Genomic DNA, 24,874 nt, shown 5'->3' on the forward strand with positions numbered 1-24,874 from the left:
AAAATGTCCTCTGTTTAAAACTACGCTGTTTAAAATGTAGTTATTAAAGAATTTGGTATAGGCACACACAGCCAGACAGACCCAGTCCATGGGCTAAAGTGTGCTCCGGCGCAGCAGGTCCACTTTTTTAGGACGAGGGGAAGAGAGAAGGAGAGAAAAGGGAAAATAATTAGATTACAGTAACGTGTTACATTGTAGCACAAGGACTGGAGGAGAGATTAGGAGAGGAGCAGAGAAATACGGAATGGCATGGAGAGGTAGCAGCTGCAGTGTAAATAAACACACTTCCGTAGTGGTGACGCAGGCCGCCAAAACTCCAAACACGCGCGTTCCAGTTTTCACGGAGTGGCAACACACTGCGCTTCCTTACCCTGGCCGCCCTGCGCCGCTCACTAATTCCTGTTAGCTCCCAGGTGTCCGTTTGTGTACGGAGCATGACTGTTTGTGTACGGAGTGTGACTGTTTGTGTACAGAGCGGTCGTTTATTGCTTTATATTTATTTATTTTTTTCACAATATTTTCGCCAAAGCAGATGTTGCTTCTCAGGCCCGCCCCTGACCCCGCCCCAAACCGCAAACCCCGCCCCCCCACCCTGCTGGGTTCACTTTCGCCTGTGCAGGCTGTGATAAGCCTGACAGTCTGACACCGCGCAGACGTAGCCCATTTGCTGGCTTGTTTGCTGAGACGAGAGACGGGGAGATAGAGATGACTGCTGCAAGCTGAAATTGGAAAGCCCTGCATGACTGGTTGGCCTGATTAAAGACCCTGACCTAATGGGGAGCACGAGGCCTCCGGCATGGAGCAACAGATAGCATATCTCTGCTAATCACTGCAGCTCGCTATTTTAAAATGTTCTCATGTGGCATGAGTCAAAGGCCGCCACCAACACCCCCTTCCTCCTTCTCCTCCTCCTCCTCTCCTTCATCTTCTGCTACTACGTCCTCCCGCTTACACACTGTGTTGTCGAGGCCGCCACCAGACCGTAGGGAGAGCGGAGAGGAGTGTGGGGAGGACAACCAGAATGCCTTGGGCCTCTCTGCAGACTTTATACAGTTTGAATGTAATGCTAAATTTGTTTGTGAGTTAGTTTAATTGTGGATTGTGGAACATTTTGTCACGACTTTCTCTTTTTGGTCCGAGTCGAAAGTATGAATGTGTTTTGCTGTCTTTGTGATATATGTGTGTTTTTGAGTAAGCCTTCCCTCATTTTCCCTGTTGAGTTAATCCGTCTTTTGTTGTTGGTGATGTTTCTTTGATAAAAGAGGATGTTCACTGAAAGAGGAGATGGTGTTTTCTGATTATTCTTCTCTGTTGACTCTACAGTATCTCTCACACGCACGCAGGCACACACACACACACACACACAGCCAAACGTTTTTTAAAAATCTCATGGAATTATTTGCAATGTCTGCAGGGGGCCCTTAAATTAGTGGCCTGTAGAAGTTATGGCTGCCTTGGCAGCATTGTGCTCTTTTATCGCTCAGAAACAGGAAGTCACATGCAAGGGCAGATGTTGGTGTCCCAGAGCCCAGCTCGGAGGACACGGCTCAGCACGGAGTTTTCCCCTGGAGCTCACATGTACACCGGCGTGCCCATCAGTGGTGCGCCAACTCTCTGTATTCCTCTCCAGCTTCTATTTTAATGGTTAGAGCAGAATAACAAGACTGGGATAAATGTGAGTAACAGGACCATATTGTAGGAGGCTGGCAGGATGATGCTGTAGAATCGTAACAGGCCTGGGGCGGGGGGGCGGGGGGGGGGGGGGGCGTGTAACAGCACCAGGCTGTAGGGGATCAGAGGGCTGAAGTGGGAGACATTATACTTCTGATGAATATAACGAACACTGTCAGCTTTTTAGAACTCAGAGGTCAGAGGGCAATGGTTTGAGAAAACAGATGGGCCTGATCAACTAAAATTGTAGCTGCACTTGGTGCGCACACACACACACCCACAGGCACACACAATGAGGCTGTGTTTTACAATCAGCCCGGCCCTTGAAGATAGACAGAGAGGCAGAAAGAGAGAGAAATGGAGGGAGTGATAGTGAGGGAGGAATGAAGAGTGGATCTGGTTGTGTTTATAGCACAGGGGGCTGGTACCCATGCGTCCCGGACAGCAGGCCGCGGGGAGCTCCCACGAGCCCGTCCACATCCCCGCGGTGCTCCACCAGCCTCCTGCTTGTGGTCCTCACAGCTACACCCTGGCTCAGCGACGCACATCTGGCCCTTATTTCATTGGTGTTCAACTCTGCACTGGTATGCACAGTAGGCAGCAAACGAAATGGGAGTCCCACTCTGCTGCCCTGTCCCAGCAGGCGAAAAGCTCCCTCACCTCTCCCTGGGGGCCCAGGACTGTTCGAACCCACAGATGCACATCCTGAGTGCTGGGCATAGGTGCAGAGCTTGCGCTCAACTAGAATTCCACTGTAACTCCTACAGCGGAGATGGCAGGGATTGTTTAAGAAAAAAGTGCAAAGGGGAGACTTCAAGTCTGAAGAGGATATTAAAGAAATACACTGGAGAGAGTGGAACTATATGTTTTGTTTTTTTGGTTTTTTTCCTCTCAGGAGTAATTTTGTACAGTTCCTTCAGAGAGAGAGTCAGCTTAGAAATTGAGGTGGGAGGGGGGTGGAAAGGGAGAGAGAGAAAGAGAGAGAGAGAGAGAGAGAGAGTGAAGTATAGGGCTGAGGATCAGAGCACCTAATGAAAACCAAGTGCCACCCCATCACCATCTATCTGTCGCTGGTGTGGGGAGACACCTCCTCCACCTCCACGTCTCTCCCTGTCTGCCTCTCTCCCTTTCTCCTCCTCTTCCTTTCTTCGCTCTCCATTTTTATTTCCAAGATGGAAAAACGTTCCCCCCCCCAAAAAAAGTCGTGACTTTCTTTGCCTCCCACACCCCAGAGTGATTTTCTAATACCTCGAGACTCCTGCACACCAGAAATCCAGGGGAAAGTGGTGGAAAAAGAGAATGCTGTGGTGTATTTTCCTTTTCGCAGACAGCCGCGTAACCGCATCACCACATCAAACGTGTGTGCGATGGCTTCAGGTAAGCATCATTAATGTGTACAATAACACTTTATGACCTCCTCCTTTTGGGTCTAGCTTTCATCTCCTCATGAGCCCACAGACTGAGGTGTGAGGATAACACACTGAGGTGATGATGACTACCAGCTCGAGGAAGACTCCACTAGCCCCCACCATTCCTTATCTCAGCAGCGCTGGTTCCCTGGGAAATGAGGTCCTCCCCTGGATTCAGTGCTCTGTCTGCTTTCGCTCTCAGAGCCGGGGCGATCGGAGCGATTGCTGTTGCATCATGGGAGATTATCAGCATGGGATTCACCATGACACCGCGGCATACCAGCAGCCAGCAGGAAGAGGGACAGGAAATGGAAGCAGAAGGGAGCTGAGGGCGTCAGGGCTAAGGGTGGAAGCCCAAGCCAGACGAGACAGCTCTCTCTCTCTCTCTCTCTCTCTCTCCCTCTCTCTCACACACGCACACACACGCGTGCACACACACATGCTCACTCTCTCTCTTTCTCAGCGTCCTAATTAAATGAAGTTGGAGGGTGGAGGGCGGGTGGAGATAAGGGTGGGGTAGGGAGAGTGGCGTGCTGTCCCACGCCAGGTGCTGTCCGCTAGCCGCTAGTCACACGGACGTTTGGCTCAGTGAGGAGTGTGTTTGACTGCGTGCGTGTGCGTGTTTGTGTGGCATGTCACTGCAGAAGGAATCTCCGTATGAACAAGGCTCAAGAGTTTCATCTTTATGAAGGTTTTCACTGTATCAGTGCAGATTTACTGAAGCGTTTTTATGGAAATGGCAGGACTAAATAAATATAAATCTCTCTTTATATTCCACTTCAAAGGCTGGGACATTTTTCTATAAACATGGAATGCCTGCAAGCTATAACTGTGATCAACAGGACAGGAAGACAAACCAAAAGGAAGACCACAGTCATAAACAGAAACATGATATAACTATTTCCATAATTTTATTATCTCTAATTTCTGATCTTCCTAATGCGGATGTCATGCTCTGAATGATAATCAAATACTCCCTCTCTCGATTTTTCACCTCCTCTCAATCCTTCTCTCTCTCTCTCCCTCCTTTCCTCTCCTTCTGTTTATTACCTTTCTTTACTGATGTCTTTTGCTCCATCACGTGTCTGGACTGGTTTTCTTGCCACTAGTCCAGAGGGGTAAGATGAGGTGAAGGAGTGTCAGGACAGGCCAGCTGTGTGTTGTGGGCGGGGCAAAGGCGGGGGGCGGAGGTAGGGGCGGGGGCGGGGCACCCTCAGCTGGGTCCAACACAGTGAGGTGTGAGCCCTAATGAGAAAAGGGGCAGAAGGGGCGGAGCTGGGGCCAGCCTGGCTTGGATTTATGGGAACCATTAGAGGAGACAGGATTAGACCTTGGTGTTAAAAGTTCAGTAAAGCGTAAAAATGCTACTGTGGAATGCAAATGGGTTATGGCAACAATTCTCCCTAAACTAGCATATTATGTTTACCAAAAAAAAAAACCACATGGACATGAGTGTCCACGAAATGTTCCTGTGAAAGGCTGCTAGTGCTTCTTCAGTTTCTTCAGTTTCAAGCTGCAGTTTCTTTTGGCATGTTTCAAACATGTTGTGATCCATTTCCTGCAGGTTAAGTGTTGGTGTTGTGGTTCAGCGCTGGTTATTTATGAGCGCTTGGAGCTGAACGCCGCTGTGAGGGGGGAGATCGGCTGCTTTTTTGGTGAGCAGCCTTAACTCCTGGAGGCTAGCTGTCAAACCAAAGTCTCAGAGGAGATCAAATTTTAAGAATAAAAAAAAGGGATTTGAGGACATGTTTTATTATGTTAAGGTTAGTGTGAGTGATAGCTCCAGGTTTCATTGAGGTAGTGTAGCCACTGGTCCGCATCTTCCTAAACAACCCACGCCTTCTGACTATACCCGACTGCGACTGCACCTTCAGAGTGCTCCCTCTCAGAACCTCACCCTTCTCCCCTGGGACTTCAGATTCCCTCCAATTACAACAGGCAAACCAAAAAAATCTCAGATGGGCCTTTTTTTCAAAACCCGTCCTTTCCCCAGCCAATGACTCGTCAACTAGCAAAAGTCACGTGACATAATGAATAACAAGCAAACGACTAAGCCCCTGACATGAATTAAGTTCTCAATTATTTTAATTATAGACTGTGCAGATGCATAACCATCAAGAGATAATAATACTTCCTCTGTATGTTATCTTCCGCCAGCCAATCCTGGCGGAGCTGAAAGCAAGTGGTGTCACATTTTAACTGTCACATGACCAAGGAGTTTTACACAGACACTGGAGGTTAAGAGGAGCAGGTAAGATGGGAAATGGAGATCTGGGATATACTGGCCTCTGTGGAGAATGATCCCAGTTCCACTGTAACAAGCCTGCAAGCTACCTCTCCATGCCCCAGTCCAGACACGCCTGGCCCAGTCCACGTGTAGCGCCTCCACCAGCTCGGGAGAGCCTCCACGCTCTGGTTCTCCACCCCTTGGTCCACCGAGCCTCCGAAGTCGATTTTCAGGGCCTGCTTTCTGTGGTGACTTTTGTCCAGCGAAGCTAATTTGAAACAGGAGCTGCTCCAGACAGTTCCATCTCTCTCCTCTCGGGCCGGTCGTCTCCTGGGCTGTCCCCGGGGAGCAGCAATTTATGCTTATGGAACAGGCATAGTGAGGGGAGCCTGCAGAGCGTGGGGCCAGAGAGGCTGGAGATGATTGTCCACGGGTTCGGATGCGCGCTCTGGTATGAGGACAGGAGGGGTTAGTGGGGGGTTGCACTTACACTGAGATACTGGGGGTGAAAAAAAAATTAAGACATCAGCATCAGGCTGTCCAGTGACATATCTGCTCATGAGTTGGGCTTCTCATCCTGTGGAGAGGATTGATCTGCTGGCCCTGGGCTCCAGTGATCTGCTGGGCCTGGGCTCCAGTGATCCGCTGGCCCTGGGCTCCAGTGATCCGCTGGCCCTGGGCTCCAGTCATCCGCTGGCCCTGGGCTCCAGTGATCCGCTGGCACTGGGCTCCAGTGATCCGCTGGCACTGGGCTCCAGTGATCTGCTGGCCCTGGGCTCCAAAGATCCGCTCTGCACCTTTCATATCAAAGGCTTAGCCATCTTGTGATTAGATACTGTACTACATGGAAGGGTATGGCCAGACAAAACACACATAAACAAGCACACATGCTCACTAACACTTATCACACACTTATCCTTTTTGCTGTGTGAGAGACTTCATTGTGATTATCTAGTTATATCCATCAGGTAAAGAAATATGAGATGGAGACAAATATGAGATGGAGAGACACCTTTGCATTCCAAGAGACGTTTAAAATCAGCTGGTTGCCATGACACTGCCTTCAGAATGCTGATATCAGTGTTGGCGTCTCATCTAAAGGACACAGAGTGATTGATGTTGGTCTTACAACTAATGCCAGAAGAGAGTGTGTATGTGTGCGTGTGTTTATTCTCCCTGAAAGGTCTCATAGTGCATTCCAGAGTGGTAAGTGTTTCTCTGGGTTGATTTATGCTGCCTGCAAGCTATTTTTTTCCCAGTACAGAGCACACTCTCCCAAACACACAACACACACTCCCAAACACATGATGCACACTCTTCCCAGCACACAACACACACTCCCAAACACACAACACACACTCTCCTCAACACACATCTCAGCTCAGACTTCCCTTTACACAACACACACTCCCGAACACACAACACACTCTCCAATTCACAACACACACAACCCAACACACTCCCCAAAACACAACACACTTCCCAACACATAACACACTGCCCAACATACAACACACCCCACAATACACACAGCATCAGACACATCTCTGCTTTTCCCTAAACCTGCATTGCTGCCTGTCTCATAATCTTTTTTGAATAGCAGTTTTATGCACAAACTCTGTTTGAAAAACTAGTTTGAAGACCCCAAAGGTTTTGCATTTTCTCCTGTTCACAGCAGAATTTATAGTCAAACCTGGAATGCAGCATACACACTTCTTGTGTACTGGGGGCAAGATTTGAAGACTTGACTAAAATGGCCTGGATAAGTGCCACTCTCCAAGGGGGAGCTGTGGAACAGTGCATGGACAGCTATGCTCCCGGTAACTGCTGGGTTTGGAGTAAATCCCTACTCGTCCCCTCTCCCTTCACACACACGCACACGCACACACGCCCACACAAGCACACACGCGGCGCACACTCGCACGCACACACCCACACACACATGGTTGAGGAATGCCCTTCATTCACATGCTGGTGGCCATCTTGCAGGCTTGTGGCTCACTTCCTGTTTCCATGACTACCCTCTCTGTTGTGAGACAGGCGTGAGCAAGAGCTGATAAGCGTGTGCGTGTGTGTGTGTGTGTGTGTGTGTGTGTGTGCATGTGTGTGTGTGAAAGAAACAAAGCTGTAATCCCTCTCATCACCTCGTCCTTCACGTCCATTCATGCCTTTGACAGTGAACCCGTGACGTTTCCGCAGCCTTGCTGCTGTCCGCACGGGCCGGCTGACGGGCCGTCCTCCAGCTCAGAGACGGGGCACCTGGCTCATTACCTTTCCACCTGACCTCCCTGCCCTCAGAGTAGGAAACCTTAGAGGATGTCTACTGAGCTAAAAGAAGTGTGTGTGTGTCATGGGTACGGGGTGCTGAATGGGTGATCGATTGGTTCGTATGTGAACACAGGGACAGTAGGAGATGAGCAGAGGGAGAAGCGGTTTCCTGGGGTTAGTGTGGGAGGTGGGATAGGTTTGGGATTAATGGTATTATTAGGCCTGAGAATGCATGACTACTTTCAGCATGGTCTGAAATGGAGAATTAGTATTTCTGTGTGTGTGTGTGTGTGTGTGTGTGTGTGTGTGTCTGTCCACCATTGTGTTTGTGTCTGCAGGTGAAGTGTATTTTAACTGGAAATGAGTTAAAATATGTTACTTGAAATGTGAGTGGGTTTGATACTAGTGTTAGCATCAGCGTGAAAGAGGACTCAGTTAGCCTTAAAGATGTCGGCAATGCTTACCTATGCTATGTTCTCGTGCGATTACCATGTGTATGGGTCATGCAGTTCAGACTCTCGCTGACCTGGGCTGGATTGTTTATGGACCCCTTGTTTATGTGCTTCCTCTGCTGATCGTTAAAATCCAGAGGTAAATAACCTTAAATTAAACTCACCTCCTCAGTTTGACCTCTTATTGGGCCAAAGGGTGGAGTCACTATCCAACTTCTGTTTTTAAGAGGGAAAATATGGACCTTTACTGCCACAGATAGAGGAGCAGCAGAGTTAAGGATTAAGGTTGGGTAGCTAAGAGTCACCAGTATTTGACTCATGTACCAAGAGGTTAAATTTGACTTCCTGTTGAACATTTGCTAAAATTTGATTGGGGTTGCATTTTAATATCAGATGTAAAAGGTATTTCAATGTGTGTGTGTGTGTGTGTGTGTGTGTGAGTGACAGAGAGTATGTGCATGCATGTGTGTGTGTGGGTGTGTGTGAGAGAGAGACAGAGAGCAAGAGAGAGAGAGAGAGAGCGAGCGCGCGCGAGAGAAAGAGACTGTGTGTGTGTGGGTGAATGTCTGCGTGTGCAGCCATGTGTGTGCACGTGCATATGTGTACTCTCGGAGACAGACAGGAGCAAGGGGCCAGGATGAAAGTGCCGGACTACATGCGCTTCCCTCCTGCAGCTGTGTTTGGGCCCTTCCCACCACGCTGCCCTGTACAGATGAGCCGTATGAGCATGTGCGCTGGAAGATGTGTGAATAAGTGAGATGTTACATACTGATGAAACTCCCAGAGAGACCAGGATGGATAACGTGATCTAGGCAAAGTGATGCACAAACCAGATGGAGAGTAGGGGTCTCATATCACACACACACACACACACACACACACACACCTGTCTGAACCAAGATATATGGTCTTCCTGGGGCAGATTGGTTACGTATGTTGTAAAATAGGGAGGAAAGGGTTTCTGGACACTATTTACTAGAGCTGGATCATCACTAAATGTCTTCAGCACTGCCTGATAAAAAAAGAAGACTTTAGCTTTTTTTCCCCCACAAAATAAGTTGCTATTAAACCTTTGTATATTTAACAAAAAAATTTAATTTTATCTTTTGCACCACATAGGTCACATCCTGGCTGAGAGCTAAATGTAATGAAGGATGTGAAAAAATGCATTTTTCAAAATTAGCTGCAGTGTAAAGGCCTCTATTTGGTGAATGTTTACAGATGTCCAATAGGAAAGGAAAATCACCCTTACATCACAACGCCTTTTCTTTCATTACACTCCCTGACAGGATATCCCAGAGCTTGCTGCTGTCATCAATTGCTGCAGTTTCATTAATTATTTGTCCACAAACACAGTATCTAAGAGTTATAATGGGGGTGTGTGCTCTCTCTCTCTCTCTCTCTCTCTCTCTCTCTCTCTCTCTCTCTCTCTCTCTCTCTCTCTCACACACACGTGCATTCTTGCACAAGGTTAAACCATCTTCACTCCTCCTGGTTTGATTTAGCAGTGTACCTTGACCCTTGACCTCTGAGCTTAACCCAGTGTGGCCTATGAGGCTGATGGCACTCCTCCTATCTAAAATGGCCTTCTGACGTGGTGAACCAGAGCATCATGGAACCTGCTGACAGCAACAGCCCTGAACTGGCCTGTTTTGCAGCTCGTAAACACACTGTTGACACACACTCTAACACACTGACATGCACACACCCTGAACTATAAAAGGTCAGATAGCTAGCACTGGTAGGGTGAAAGAGTTCCAGCATTAACACAGACATTTATTTTAAGAGGTTTTATGGCTGGAATGTGGATGATAATCTTAAAGTGTTTATTTTTGGGAGAGGTTGGGATATGCTGGTGGTTAGGTCATGTTAGGCCGTAACTGTCACATGTTCGACTCAGGCAGGTCTTGAGAGAAAAACGCACACAGTGGATCAAGGGAGCGTAATTTCACTTGGTTCTGGCATGTGGAACGCTCTACTTCTCTTTTTCTCTCTCTTTCCTCCTCCCCTCCTCTCTCCTCTGTCTCTCTCTCTTCTCAGCTCTCTCTCTGTCTCTCTCTCTCTCCCTGGTCCTGACCTCTCTCATCTGGTTTTTGAGAGCAGAACCACCTCCATGTGGTCTGTCCACTTTCTGGTCTTTCGCATGTGACGTGTGTCCAATCGCCCTCTGCCCCTACCCCCACCCTCATAGCTTGCCTTGCACTCCGTCTCACTTTTGCTAAACCACATCAGAGACAGAAGGATGCAGAGAGTGGGGGACAGAGAGTGTGCTGTGTGCAGACCCTCACCTGTGCTCCATATAGACCTTCACCTGTGTTCCATACAGTCCCTCACCTGTGCTCCATATAGACCTTCACCTGTGTTCCATACAGTCCCTCACCTGTGCTCCATATAGACCTTCACCTGTGTTCCATACAGTCCCTCACCTGTGCTCCATATAGACCTTCACCTGTGTTCCATACAGTCCCTCACCTGTGTTCCATGTAGACCCTCACCTGCGTTGTGTGCAGACCCTCACCTGTGCTGCACCTGTGGCGGGGGACCTTACTGACAGGGGCATGTTGGGATGTTACACTGTTTTTTGGCAGAAAACACTCCTTCCCAGATTATCAGTTATCATCCCCAACTCTCTACCCATCGGTGTATTTTTTTCTCTAACTCTATCCCTCTCTTTCTCTAACTCCCTCTAAATCTCTTTCTCCCTTTCTCTCTAAATCTCTCTCTCTCTCTCTCTCTCTCTCTCTCTCTCTCTCTAACTCTCTCTAACTCTCTCCCTGTCTCTCTAGGTTTGGACAACTGAAAGCGGATATAGGAGAGTCTGAGTCACGTTGGCCTTAGCTGTCCGGAGGCAGTCCACAACTGCAGTCCTGCTCCACATGGCCTGCTCATAACCACAGCACAGGACTGCGATTATAGGTGTGTACACACGGCCACATGCACAACAGACGACTATTTCACACACGCCTAACCTGCCAACAAGCCCCAACCAAGCATTACAAACATACAAACAAACACACACACACACACACACACAAACACACCAGGAGGTGGGCGTTAGTTTGTCCAGCATGGATCCTTGTTACTGGACCAGCCGCCCCATGCCGAGAAGACGCTTCCTACGCCACGCGCCCGCTATGTTTTCATCATGGGACTTTCTCACGTGGTCAAAACACAGAATGGGCAGTATCTGTGAAAGCTAGCCCACCTTTTGTTTAGGTTTGCTAACAGTGAATGAAGTATGTGTGTACACATATCTCACCTACTTCCTGAATGCACCAGCACAACTGAAGGTCAGGAGCACGTGTGACAGGCCCCACCTGCTACTTCCTGTTTCATGATTCCTCGTATCACCGTTACATTCTTAAACAGAACACAGAGACACTGTCCTTTAAACCAAAATGTTGACACCGTAGTCCGGACGGATTCCAGTAACCTTAATTATGTTCATGTTTAGTTTCATAATTGTTTACTGCTTGAGTGATATTTCACCATATCGATGCTTTTCAACTGATGTAAAAATAGTTAAACAACATAAGCATCCGCGTGGCATCGTTACCAGTTTTATATCTTGTTACGCGCCATTGTAACAAGTTATTAAACGTAGATCGTTACATTATACTTACGGTGTAATAGGCTTACTTAGTTCAAGAAACGTTGTGGTGCGGGATTTAGCCCAGGGGAGATGAGCAGGTATACGAAATGCTCACGACTAGGAGGCAAATTGTTGCGCTGGACCGTGGCGTGGGGCGCAGGGGCGGCCAGTAATATTCCTTTAGTCCGATGGTGAAAGCTTGTTAACGCAGTGGCGATAGGGCAGCCGCCCCCCCCCGGACCCCCTCGCTACGCCTCCAGCGCACTGGGCCGCAGAGTCAGAACATTCCTGCTCCGACGAGCAGCCTTGCGCTTCGCCGCCGTGATTTGCTGAGCAATTCGACACTCGCCTCGAGGATGTGTGTGCGTGCAGAAAAAGACAGTTGTAGCGCGAGGGCGAGCACGCAGCACAAGAAAGCGAGCGAGGCGTCCAGTCCGCACCGGTCGTTTTAACGTTTGCGAGTTTTGCCGACTTTGTCGCGTTGACCTGGTACTCCAGCCGTCGCGCCGACTAGTAACGCAGTCGCAGTCGCCTCTGCCTAGAGCTAAACTTACTCTGTCTCTCCGTTTTTCCTTTTCCCTATTGCCCTGCACTTTGCGCCCGTGTCTAATGGAGGGCCCAGTACGGATCAACCGGCCTAAGAATGCTTTTTTCTTCTAGTGTGTCCGGCTGTTCTCCGCGTTTTCTCTCCGTCCGAAGGTGAGTACAAACTCCGGCTTGGAGGCTGTGTGTGTATCGCATGGGCGAAAGCACCGAAACGCGTTATAAGAGTGCTCGCTTGTTTTGGAGTGGGTGAATTTCGTACACACACACACATACACGTTCACCTTATGAATCACTGGAAGTGTTTTTACTTGAGCACGCTGTTTATTTTCATGCAGGGTCCGGTTATTTTCCATGCCCAGCACTTCCATATTAATTGTGATTTTACAGCAGAAGACGAGGCTTCTTTTGCTTTCTCTTATTAGAAAAGGGGGCGCCATGGATGCGGCTGAAACCTCTCCGAGTAATCTTGAATATGAAAACATGAAACAACTGGTGAAGTTATGCCGGCCCGTCCGTCAAGGCTCTTTGTGATCTTTTGAGTTAGCTGGGGACTGTGACACTCATTAATAGGACAACAGCGAATTTCACTTTTCGTTTGTTTCTAAATAGCTCATACCATTTATCATCTGCTGATTATTTATGCCACTTTTTAAAGTTTACTTTATAGCCAGCCGACTTTGAGCCGTTATCAGCAGCTGGGCCGACTCTTGACCAAATCGTCTTGACTTTTTTTTTTTTTTGATATTTACTTATAATTTGCTCCAAAATTGACATCCGTGTTTTATACGAGCCAATTTAACGCCTGGCAAATTGCGTCTTGAGGAAGTCAATGATCATTTTTAATTATGCACTTAAACTTTTTTTTTTTTTTTTTTCATTTAAATTATTATAAACGACGGACTATTGGAAAAGCCCCTAACATTAATCTTACAGACCTCTTAACTGGGACATTCTTGAAACCGAATATCTGTCTGACTCAAAAGAACATTCTAGTCAGAAAAAAACCACACAAAAGCCATTAAACTGAAAAATGAATAACACAACGGTGTTTAGAAAATGGCACATGTGGGAATTTATATTAAACTAAACCGTGTTATAGGCTGCAGGAATCGTTTTTACTTTCTAAAAAGATGAAGGGTATTTTTCCTGTTTCTTTCTTTCAAATGTCAGTCGCAAACGTAATTAAACCCGTTTTATGGACTTCATTTTAAGATGTCAATAATATAATAATAATTAATAAAACAGGCTATGTATTTCTAAGGAAATTATGATCCTAATTACATATTACACATGCTCTCAGAACACAGGGAGAAAAGGGAATCATTCATTAACTTTCATTCATTAAACAGGATTGAAGGGAAAGTTATCGTTGCCCGTGTAGCTACTAGTCACCATACATTTCTACAGTGAAATGATGGATTGGGGATATGGATTTGCAAGCGCACTGTTTGTGGCTGTCAGGAGAGCTCTCGCTCTTCCCCTCCAGGGTGGCTTTTGATGTGCTGCTTCTAAAGAGACGTAAACGGATGCCTACATGAGACTTCTGAGCGGCTTTGGTCTGATAGGAGAGGTTAAGGCAACGCCACCGTCACGCAACAAAACCCTCCTGCTTCCCTAGACAGAGTCAGAGAGAGAGAGAGAGAGAGAGAAAGAGAGAGAGAGAGAGATACCACCACATAGAAGTTTGTAAAAAGTTCTGGGAGACTCCTTTTAAACACTTCAGCCTGCACCATCACCATACAGTATGAGGGACTGACCTGCTCTATACTACAGTCAGCCAGCAAGGGCGTTGACCTGCTCTATACTACAGTCAGCCAGCAAGGGTGTTGACCTGGTCTATACTACAGTCAGCCAGGAAGGGTGTTGACCTGGTCTATACTACAGTCAGCCAGCAAGGGCGCTGACCTGCTCTATACTACAGTCAGCCAGCAAGGGAGCTGACCTGCTCTATACTACAGTCAGCCAGCAAGGGCGTTGACCTGCTCTATACTACAGTCAGCCAGCAAGGGTGTTGACCTGGTCTATACTACAGTCAGCCAGCAAGGGAGCTGACCTGGTCTATACTACAGTCAGCCAGCAAGGGAGCTGACCTGGTCTATATTACAGTCAGCCAGCAAGGGAGCTGACCTGGTCTATACTACAGTCAGCCAGCAAGGGAGCTGACCTGGTCTATACTACAGTCAGCCAGCAAGGGTGTTGACCTGGTCTATACTACAGTCAGCCAGCAAGGGAGCTGACCTGGTCTATATTACAGTCAGCCAGCAAGGGTGTTGACCTGGTCTATACTACAGTCAGCCAGCAAGGGAGCTGACCTGGTCTATATTACAGTCAGCCAGCAAGGGTGTTGACCTGGTCTATACTACAGTCAGCCAGCAAGGGCGTTGACCTGGTCTATACTACAGTCAGCCAGCAAGGGCGTTGACCTGGTCTATACTACAGTCAGCCAGCAAGGGCGCTGACCTGGTCTATACTACAGTCAGCCAGCAAGGGCGTTGACCTGCTCTATACTACAGTCAGCCAGCAAGGGCGTTGACCTGGTCTATACTACAGTCAGCCAGCAAGGGAGCTGACCTGGTCTATACTACAGTCAGCCAGCAAGGGAGCTGACCTGGTCTATATTACAGTCAGCCAGCAAGGGCGTTGACCTGGTCTATACTACAGTCAGCCAGCAAGGGTGCTGACCTGGTCTATACTACAGTCAGCCAGCAAGGGAGCTGACCTGGTCTATACTACAGTCAGCCAGCAAGGGCGTTGACCTGGTCTATACTACAGTCAGCCAGCAAGGGCGTTGACCTGGTCTATACTACAGTCAGCCAGCAAGGGAGCTGACCTGGTCTATACTACAGTCAGCCAGCAAGGGCGCTGACCTGGTCTATACTACAGTCAGCCAGCAAGGGCGTTGACCTGGTCTATACTACAGTCAGCCAGCGAGGGCGTTGACCTGGTCTATACTACAGTCAGCCAGCAAGGGCGTTGACCTGGTCTAGATTACAGCTTTATAATCTACTCAGTCAAGAAACTCAGCCTGTTGTGGAGCACATCAACTCTCTCTCTCGCTCTCTCTTTCTTGCTTTCTCCCTTGCTCTTTCTTTTTGTCTATTCGGTTTATCTTTTTGGAAAGTTCAGAGAAAGACAGCAAAGCTTTGCTGGCAAAAACATGCAGTACATATAGTTTCATATCACAGTTACCACATGGCAAATCACTGTCCTGCACTTTATAAAAGTGCTACTTTTAAATGAATTGATGTTTTGAAAGTAGGACTCTTAATGTGGGGTATATTCACAGTTATAATTACACACACCTGTAGTTGGGTGATAAATGTCAAAGAGGCAAACTGTCTACACTGTGTCATAAGCTGCTTCTTGGCAAAAACAGATTTCCTTTTCTGAGCCACTTTTTCCTGCTGTTGTTTAATGAGAAAGATTTGTATTTTCACTCCAACCCATTTACACCCTTTGATATTTCCTTTGCACTGCTTAGCAACTGCTCCAGGCCGGTGAGATACAGCTAAGATGCACCATAGTAGATAACAAGGCTTTTTGTTTCACTGATTTTGTTTTATGTATTTATTTATTATTTTAAATATTCTTTGCTCCGTCTCTCACTTTGATCAGTTTCCAGGTCCAGAAGCCCCTGCAATAGATACTGTTTTATTAAGCCCCCACGTCTCTCAAATGCCCTTTGTTTATTTAGCTTCTGCCACTGTAGAGTAATGACACCCGTATGAGACCAGCGTGTCCATATGACGTTTCTTACATGGGGGCTGCACTTAGAAACGCGCACTTAAAGCGTTCAGCGGAACAGGGCTGTGAAGGATCGTCCCTGAAAGACCACGCCATGGCTCCGCCCGGGCGGTGTGAGTACCATGGCGGGAGGGGCGGATTTCGATGGAAGGCCTGAGCGAGAGCTGGGCTGCATCCTGCCATATCAAAGCCACGTCCCATCGGTGTCTCCGGACCAGACTACGGGCATTAATAAAACATTAGCATGCCAGCACTTATCATACTGACTTTAAACCCCTTCGCCATTATGAGGGCTAGAATAATGTTTGGGTGATTTAAAGCATTCTGGCTAATGCTGAGCACATGTGGGGACTCGGGAGGAATGCTAAGTGGCCAATTTGAATGTAGGCTTGCGTAAGGCAAGTCGCTCAACTCTCTGTGACGTATGAGCCCGGTGCACATCCTCCAACCTACTCAGGAGCGCCGGAGGAGGGAAGTGGCAGGGAAGCGCCGTGCCTGTCTGGGAGAAACAGAGGAGCAGCATCGCAGTGGCTCCGGAGGATGGTTTCAGGACTTTGGTGTGTTTGGTGTTGTGAGAGGGAGAATGTGTTTCCACGAGAGGGAGAGGGAGATGGAGGGAGGGGGAGAGAGGGAGAGAGAGAGAGAGAGGAGAGGAGGGAGGGAAGGAGGGAGAGAGAGAGAGAGGGAGAGGAGGGAGGGAGGGGGAGAGAGAGAGAGAGAGAGGGAGAGGAGGGAGGGAGGGAGGGAGGGGGAGAGAGAGAGAGAGAGAGGGAGAGGAGGGAGGGAGGGAGGGGGAGAGAGAGAGAGAGGGAGAGGCGGGAGGGAGAGGGAGAGAGAGAGAGAGGGAGAGGAGGGAGGGAGGGAGGGAGGGAGAGAGAGAGAGAGGGAGAGGAGGGAGGGAGGGGGAGAGAGAGAGAGAGAGGGAGAGGAGGGAGGGAGAGGGAGAGAGAGAGAGGGAGAGGAGGGAGGGAGGGAGGGAGAGAGAGAGAGAGGGAGAGGAGGGAGGGAGGGGGAGAGAGAGAGAGAGAGGGAGAGGAGGGAGGGAGGGAGAGGGAGAGAGAGAGGGAGAGGAGGGAGGGAGGGGGAGAGAGAGAGAGGGAGAGGAGGGAGAGGAGGGAGGGAGGGAGGGGGAGAGAGAGAGGGGGGGGGGCTCAAGCTGGGTGTATTTTGGGACACTTCTTTGCCGCCACGCAGATGTTACGCGGTCTGCTAACCTCACTAACTCCGCTAGCTCCACTAACCCGGCCTCTGTCCGGGATGAAAGCGGGCTGGAGCTGCTCACTCATTTGGTGGCTGGCCTGTCAATCTGGCATGTCTGTTCTGCCTGCTCTAACAGGATCAGCCGTGAGACGAGACGACCCGATGAAACGAGGCAGCGGGGTTCACACGCTCCGTCGCGTGCGACGTGTGTGTGTGCTGCGCTCATGCATTCCCGCCGTGGAGAGAGAAGGGCACCAGAGCACAGGCTCATGGAGCGCTGTCCTGATGGGGAGAGCCCCTAAAACTGCCCCAGGCTGTGGTTAGCTGCCCACCAGGGACTTCTGGTTCGGGGCCAGCGGCGGATGTAAAGCACTCCAGGTTCTCCCGTTCACCAGGCAGCCACAACCATGCCGAGTTGCTCCACTCCTCACAGAAAGAGTTTGTTAAAGATACTAAAAGCACAGGTTTTCCCAACTTTCAAGCTTTTTTAAAAAAAAAAAACCAAAAAAACAATTAACTTATTTTTATCTAACACATTAATGACATGAAAATGTTACAGTACCCCCTTGCTCGTGGTGTCCTTGGTGTTTTCCTGCAGAGTTCATTAATCATCATCGCTGAGAAGTCGTCCCGTCGTTTTTCAGTTTTGCTCATTCAGCGCAGACTGAGCTACTCCATGCGGATGGGGTAGCATGAAAAAGGTCTCGCGCATGGTGACTTACTTTCCAGAAGCAGCTTTCACCCGGGTGGCCCGTCAGATCCCGCAAGCCCAGGTCATTATTCACACTTATTGCAGCACTATCCCAGAAAGAATGAACTGAAGTGTGGTGGCGGCGGAGAGGACGAGATGGGTTTGAAGCAGAGGTTATGTGTTGTTTGGCATCCACTGATATGCTAGATGAGTTGCCTGGCGCTAACAAAGGGACATCGAGGCGCCTGGTTTGGTATGACATCCTGTTCTTGAAGACCCGTGACAGGATAATGCGTTTCAGGATAATGTGTTTCAGGGGATTTCAGGAGACAAAGGAAAAGGTTTGCAGCCAAAACCTAGAAGGCAGATCAAAAGCAAATGCGAGCAGAAAGGTAAAATCAGGGCTGGACACGGGCCAGATGCTTCGCTTCGGGCGGGATTTCTCTTTCAAATTCCGATTCAGACATAATGCTTCCCCCAGAGCAGTCGAAAAATACTCCATATCAGAAGACATCTCTCAAGGTATCACACTGATGACTTTGCAGGGTATCTGTAGTCATGGAAGTGCACCCAACCAATGGTAACAGCCCCTCGACCGGTCAGCACCACCCTACTTTATTGATGGTGACTAAGTTGCTGTCTGTCCTATCAGAAGACAAGATTGCAGTAGTCACTAAGCCCCGCTTCTTTGTCTCGAGTTCACTGTTTCATTTCGGTGTGTCATTTTTCAAGATGATGGTTAGTCTCCTGGATTTGCTGGACTGCAATTCATTCCAGTGTAGTCCAGGTTTGTCAGGCCACGGCCCTCACTGTGGACTTCAAATATGTGTCTGTGAGTTTTATAGTTGACAGGGTAGGAATGCGTTCTGTGTTTTTTGAAGGCTGTAAAATACTCCAGTGTTGCCTAATAAGATCCATGAAGTCAGCTGCAGTGCTATTGTCTGTGAAAGAGTTTTAAAATTCATTGTTTTAATTAAAATGTATTTAAAACAATTTCAGTTTAATTATAAATATATTGATTTAGCTTACATTATGTATTTTTAATTAATACATTTAATAATAAATACTTTAATTAATAATCAAATATTTTGTAAAATGCTACATTACAATGACTTGGGTAAAATACTATATTGCAAGTGTCACGGGACGCCCCCCCCCAAGTGACGTGATACGGCCTGACGTGATACGGGTGTTCACTCCTGTTTGTAGCCACACCCCCGTGATGGCACGCACCTGCACGGGGTTTAACGCTGAGTGTTTGTTAGTCTATTTAAACCCCTGTCAGCGCGTGCCTCAGTGGTGGTCATTGTTTGTTACTGTCTGAGTAGTATGTTAGTATTCATGTTTGCATAACTATTGTTGTTGTTTGTATAGTCTATGTTAATGTTACAGTCTTTATCATTTGCGTTAAGTATGTTTATGTTAATGTTACGTTTGAGTGCCACCATTGTCCTGTATGTTTAATATAATTAAATGTTGCGCAAAGTTGAGGGAGTCTGTGCGTCCTGTACCACGCCCTGCGGCACTCGGGCAGTCGTTACAGCAATAATATCTCATATTTGGATTATGATATGAATTACACTTGATGTGTAATTGCACTTGATGAAAAACCCTTGATGTGACATGGTTAAAAGTCAGTCTGCATAGTTTTATATATTAAAGTTTGGTGAATCATGTGAAATCTATAATTCATCAAAACACCAACTGAACTAATCTGGAATGTCTGATGATTGGTTACTCAAAGCATACAGTAAGAATATATACTCTGTTTAGCATCTGTTTCTGAGATAATTCAGACTGTTTCATTTTCATCTGCTGTCAGTGACAAAATAGAGCATTGTGAATCAAGAAGTTTCTAAATGTGTGACCGTTTCTATCTGATATGCAGTTTTATATATTACTTTGATGCGGCTACAAACACATGGCAATGCTTACAGTTGAGGTTACAGAATTAGGATTTCAGACCTGACTCTAGTGTTGTCAGAATTTTCGTGGCCGTTTTGCATTGGTACCGTTTTTGCAGGGGAGATTAGTAAGTGTTCAACAACAACAACAACAAAAAATATCACACTGGGATGTGATTGCTGGTGGAAGTGCCTAACGTTTATGAGAGCACTTAAGACTGATTGCACTTAGCCTCATTAAGAAAAGAAAAACCAAAATACATTTCCTCAAGAAGTTGCAACATGGCATGATTGAGGAGCAAGTGCATCGCTGCCAAGAACAGCCATTTATCCTGTAATTGTCCTTCAAGATCTGATGAGACCAAACTTTCTCACTCTCTGGGGCGGGGAGAGAATCCTGAACCCCGAGGCTGACCTTGCAACCTGGACTCCGACCCAGCGGACGAGGGTATAGAGCACTTTGGCCCTTCTGCAGAAGCCAGACTAGATGTATCTGTGTCCTATGCAACTTCCTGTTTGGCGAGATTCGCTTCTCGGGCCCTTTCCTGTGCGTGACCCTCCTTTCCTCCTGCCACATCTCTACGTTTGGTCCGCCTCGGCGCAGACAGCGAGCGAGAACTCCCCTTTCCTCTTCTCCAACTCTTTGTGACCCAACGGGGTCAAGCCAAGCCGGGTTTTGGTTTCGAGCCTGCTGAGTCTGGACCAGCTCCGTACTGCCGCCCCTTCACAGGCGCGGCGGGCGTGCAGCCTGAGCGCTCCTGCGACACTCTACAGCGGGTGGAGCAGAGCGAGGCCATTGCTGCACAGAAACTGGGTGGTGGCGGGTGGTGTGTCGAGCCCTGTACCTCAACATGACCCGACTCTCGTGGGGAGCAGAGTGATCTTCTCCTTTTCAGGGTCATTTTTAGAAACCTGAATTTATTCCCAGCAGTGTCCAAAAACAGGCCCCTCATTGTTACAGCCTTGACCCGTCTGTCAAAAACAGCCAACATTAGATTCATTTACAGGATGAGAGATCCGTAATATTTATGACAACTTCCTGGCTGGTATCCGTAAGATACCCTGTTTTGCGTGCTTCCTAGGGGCTTTTATCATAATAAAGACATGTTTATTATGTTTTTGTCTTCAGTGCCCCGTGTGCTGAAGGTGTGGTCCATGGCTTGTGTGCTGGAGCGGGACACTATCCTTCACAACAGGTTTCAACATTAACAGGCAAGCGACTGGGAAATTCACTGCAGCAAATCTTTGTATTGTAAAATGCTTTTCACACAAAAATAAGCACACATATGTAAATATGTTATTTATCCTTAAGTGTCTGTTCTCACAACATACTTTCACTTAACTTGTTTTCTTTTTGTTGTAAATAAGCAAAGCTTTCATAACAAACACCTTTCTCTTTTAAACCTGTGATATGCTCTTGTGACTAACTTTATCAAATTGGAATCAGCTTCATTGTTCACCTGTCGTATGCACCTGTCCAGTGGTCCGGATGCGCTATAGCGGCTTTTTTCATTGCTATACGCTTTGTGACAGCTTTATCGAGCATTTTCTAAAATTTGTAGTACCGACAAAAAAGAGCCACTTCAAGCCCTGAGGGAGCGAAGCTGTGGTCTCGCCTCGCTTCGTATTTGCGCCTCGCCATTTTCCTGCACACCTCGCTTTGATGTTGTTTGTCAACACATAATATAATTGACTTGTTTTGATTGGATGCGTGATCGGTTAAGACCATTTTTTGTTTGAAGAGGGGTTAAATATTCAAGTGAATTGAATTTGGCATCAGTTGTTAACACATGACGCTCACCACCCCTACATGACCTGGCCCAACCAGGCAAGTGTTCTGCTGTCCTGATGTCGTGTTTTACTTTTCCCGGGCATTTGGGTAATCGTTATGGTTGAACCCTGTACAGGAATGGTACGCGAGAGCACCAATGGCTACTGCAGTTCTGCCACTGCTGAGAGGGGGCGCTGGTACAGAGCTGCGTGTCACGTCGAGGGTCCTACTCGCAGTCCTTTAAGTTTGTTGCACACGCACCACTCTGTTTTGGGATCTGGAGCAGTGAGGTGAAACGTGACCCGAGAGAGTTACAAAACAGAGTTAAAAGACAAAACAGATAAACATTTAAATGGGTAAACTTTTAGACAGCCTAAATAGATGCTGCCACACACTCCTCGGCCTTGTAGATACACAGCACACACATTGCACACATGCTGCATGTTTCATGCTTTTTGCAGTGTGCTCAAGAGGAGGGTGATTTCTTATTTAAATTTTGAAACATTGTTTTTGTTTTGTGGTGCTAATTTCTCGTACACCAGGAGATGTGTGAATGCTCTTGGAAACTTGTAGATGGCACTCTGCAGTGGCTTCGTTGCCCTCGGAGATTGCTACGGTAACTGCTGTTTGCATACATTTGTTCATAGCAGAGCCCTGGGAAGCCCAGTGTGTGAGTGGTCTTTCTCTCCTGCTGCTACAGATAATTTACAGACGCCTGAGTGTGAACGTATGTTTGTGTGTGTGTGTGTGTGTGTGTGTGTGTGTGTGTATGTGTGTATGTGTGACACTCTATGTGTTTTGCCTCATGACTGTTTGGAGACACAGTGTCATTTTGTTGTTGGTTTCCACACATTTCGAGTCACAGTTTTTAATATATGTCTCCACCCCGGGAGACATTCTGGTCACGGGCCAGGATGCTATCAGCAGGACACTGAGCAGCCGCTTGTGTGGCTGTATGTCTGGCCTGGTCACCATGGTGATGGAGGAGGTGATGGAATCCAGGGAGTACCGAGAGAGCATATTCTGAGCTGAAGTTGGAAATGAGAAATAGAGAGGGAGAGAGAAGACAGGGAATGATAGAGGGAAAGAGGGGGAGAGAGAGAAAAAAAAGAGCGAGATGGCACGAGAACAAGGAGGAGAAGAGAGGGAGATAAAGAGGGAGCCGGGGGGAGAGGAAAGCTTGTGCTTAGATATGCAGGGATTGAATGGGAAGCTACAGGTATAGATGCTGGTATAGCTGCTGGTATAGATGCTGGTATAGTTGCTGGTATAGTTGCTGGTATAGATGCTGGTATAGCTGCTGGTATAGTTGCTGGTATAGATGCTGGTATAGTTGCTGGTATAGTTGCTGGTATAGATGCTGGTATAGCTGCTGGTATAGTTGCTGGTATAGATGCTGGTATAGCTGCTGGTATAGTTGCTGGTATAGATGCTGGTATAGTTGCTGGTATAGTTGCTGGTATAGATGCTGGTATAGCTGCTGGTATAGTTGCTGGTATAGATGCTGGTATAGTTGCTGGTATAGTTGCTGGTATAGATGCTGGTATAGCTGCTGGTATAGTTGCTGGTATAGATGCTGGTATAGATGCTGGTATAGCTGCTGGTATAGTTGCTGGTATAGATGCTGGTATAGTTGCTGGTATAGCTGCTGGTATAGATGCTGGTATAGATGCTGGTATAGATGCTGGTATAGATGCTGGTATAGTTGCTGGTATAGATGCTGGTATAGATGCTGGTATAGATGCTGGTATAGTTGCTGGTATAGCTGCTGGTATAGCTGCTGGTATAGATGCTGGTATAGTTGCTGGTATAGCTGCTGGTATAGATGCTGGTATAGATGCTGGTATAGATGCTGGTATAGTTGCTGGTATAGATGCTGGTATAGTTGCTGGTATAGCTGCTGGTATAGTTGCTGGTATAGATGCTGGTATAGATGCTGGTATAGATGCTGGTATAGTTGCTGGTATAGATGCTGGTATAGTTGCTGGTATAGCTGCTGGTATAGCTGCTGGTATAGTTGCTGGTATAGATGCTGGTATAGATGCTGGTATAGATGCTGGTATAGATGCTGGTATAGCTGCTGGTATAGTTGCTGGTATAGATGCTGGTATAGTTGCTGGTATAGATGCTGGTATAGTTGCTGGTATAGATGCTGGTATAGTTGCTGGTATAGTTGCTGGTATAGATGCTGGTATAGATGCTGGTATAGTTGCTAGTATGGTTGCTGGTATAGTTGCTGGTATAGTTACTAGTATAGTTGCTGGTATAGTTGCTGGTATAGATGCTGGTATAGTTGCTGGTATAGATGCTGGTATAGATGCTGGTATAGTTGCTGGTATAGTTGCTGGTATAGTTGCTGGTATAGATGCTGGTATAGATGCTGGTATAGTTGCTGGTATAGTTGCTGGTATAGTTGCTGGTATAGTTGCTGGTATAGTTGCTAGTATGGTTGCTGGTATAGTTGCTGGTATAGTTACTAGTATAGTTGCTGGTATAGTTGCTAGTATGGTTGCTGGTATAGTTGCTGGTATAGTTACTAGTATAGTTGCTGGTATAGATGCTGGTATAGTTGCTAGTATAGTTGCTGGTATAGATGCTGGTATAGTTACTAGTATAGTTGCTGGTATAGATGCTGGTATAGTTGCTGGTATAGTTGCTAGTATGGTTGCTGGTATAGTTGCTGGTATAGTTACTAGTATAGTTGCTGGTATAGTTGCTAGTATGGTTGCTGGTATAGTTGCTGGTATAGTTACTAGTATAGTTGCTGGTATAGTTGCTAGTATGGTTGCTGGTATAGTTACTAGTATAGTTGCTGGTATAGATGCTGGTATAGTTGCTAGTATAGTTGCTGGTATAGATGCTGGTATAGTTACTAGTATAGTTGCTGGTATAGATGCTGGTATAGTTGCTGGTATAGTTGCTAGTATGGTTGCTGGTATAGTTGCTGGTATAGTTACTAGTATAGTTGCTGGTATAGTTGCTAGTATGGTTGCTGGTATAGATGCTGGTATAGTTGCTAGTATGGTTGCTGGTATAGTTGCTGGTATAGTTACTAGTATAGTTGCTGGTATAGTTGCTGGTATAGTTACTAGTATAGTTGCTGGTATAGTTACTAGTATAGTTGCTGGTATAGTTACTAGTATAGTTGCTGGTATAGTTACTAGTATAGTTGCTGGTATAGTTGCTGGTATAGTTACTAGTATAGTTGCTGGTATAGTTACTAGTATAGTTGCTGGTATAGTTGCTGGTATAGTTACTAGTATAGTTGCTGGTATAGTTACTAGTATAGTTGCTGGTATAGTTACTAGTATAGTTGCTGGTATAGTTACTAGTATGGTTGCTGGTATAGATGCTGGTATAGTTGCTGGTATAGTTACTAGTATAGTTGCTGGTATAGTT

The 24,874-nt window shown here is 47.1% G+C and overlaps 1 protein-coding gene and 1 long non-coding RNA gene across 8 annotated transcripts in view; one reads left to right on the forward strand and one right to left on the reverse strand.

Annotated features, from left to right (window-relative positions):
- Positions 1–11,913, reverse strand: part of LOC113585912 (uncharacterized) — a 33,337-nt gene extending 21,424 nt beyond the window's left edge. For 2 of the 3 annotated variants that reach the window (XR_014124178.1, XR_014124177.1), the window contains exons 1-2: positions 11,651–11,913; positions 11,287–11,387 (exon numbers count right to left, since the gene is read on the reverse strand). This is a non-coding gene — a long non-coding RNA (uncharacterized LOC113585912). Of the gene's footprint in view, positions 1–5,143; positions 6,403–11,286; positions 11,388–11,650 lie in introns of those variants that run through there. The other variant, XR_003411556.3, reaches the window with a different exon arrangement.
- Positions 11,914–11,942: 29 nt separating this feature from the next.
- cdon (cell adhesion associated, oncogene regulated) overlaps positions 11,943–24,874 on the forward strand; it is a 37,009-nt gene continuing 24,077 nt past the window's right edge. For 4 of the 5 annotated variants that reach the window (XM_081716009.1, XM_081716007.1, XM_081716008.1 and 1 more), the window contains exons 1-2: positions 11,943–12,318; positions 20,834–20,916. The gene's annotated coding sequence lies outside the window, so the exon portion shown is untranslated. The remainder of the gene's footprint in view (positions 12,319–20,833; positions 20,917–24,874) is intronic. The other variant, XM_035525128.2, reaches the window with a different exon arrangement.

The sequence above is a fragment of the Electrophorus electricus genome, chromosome 6 (genome assembly GCF_041902795.1).
Source record: "Electrophorus electricus isolate QZ-2024a chromosome 6, ASM4190279v1, whole genome shotgun sequence".
Taxonomy (NCBI): Eukaryota; Metazoa; Chordata; class Actinopteri; order Gymnotiformes; family Gymnotidae; genus Electrophorus; species Electrophorus electricus.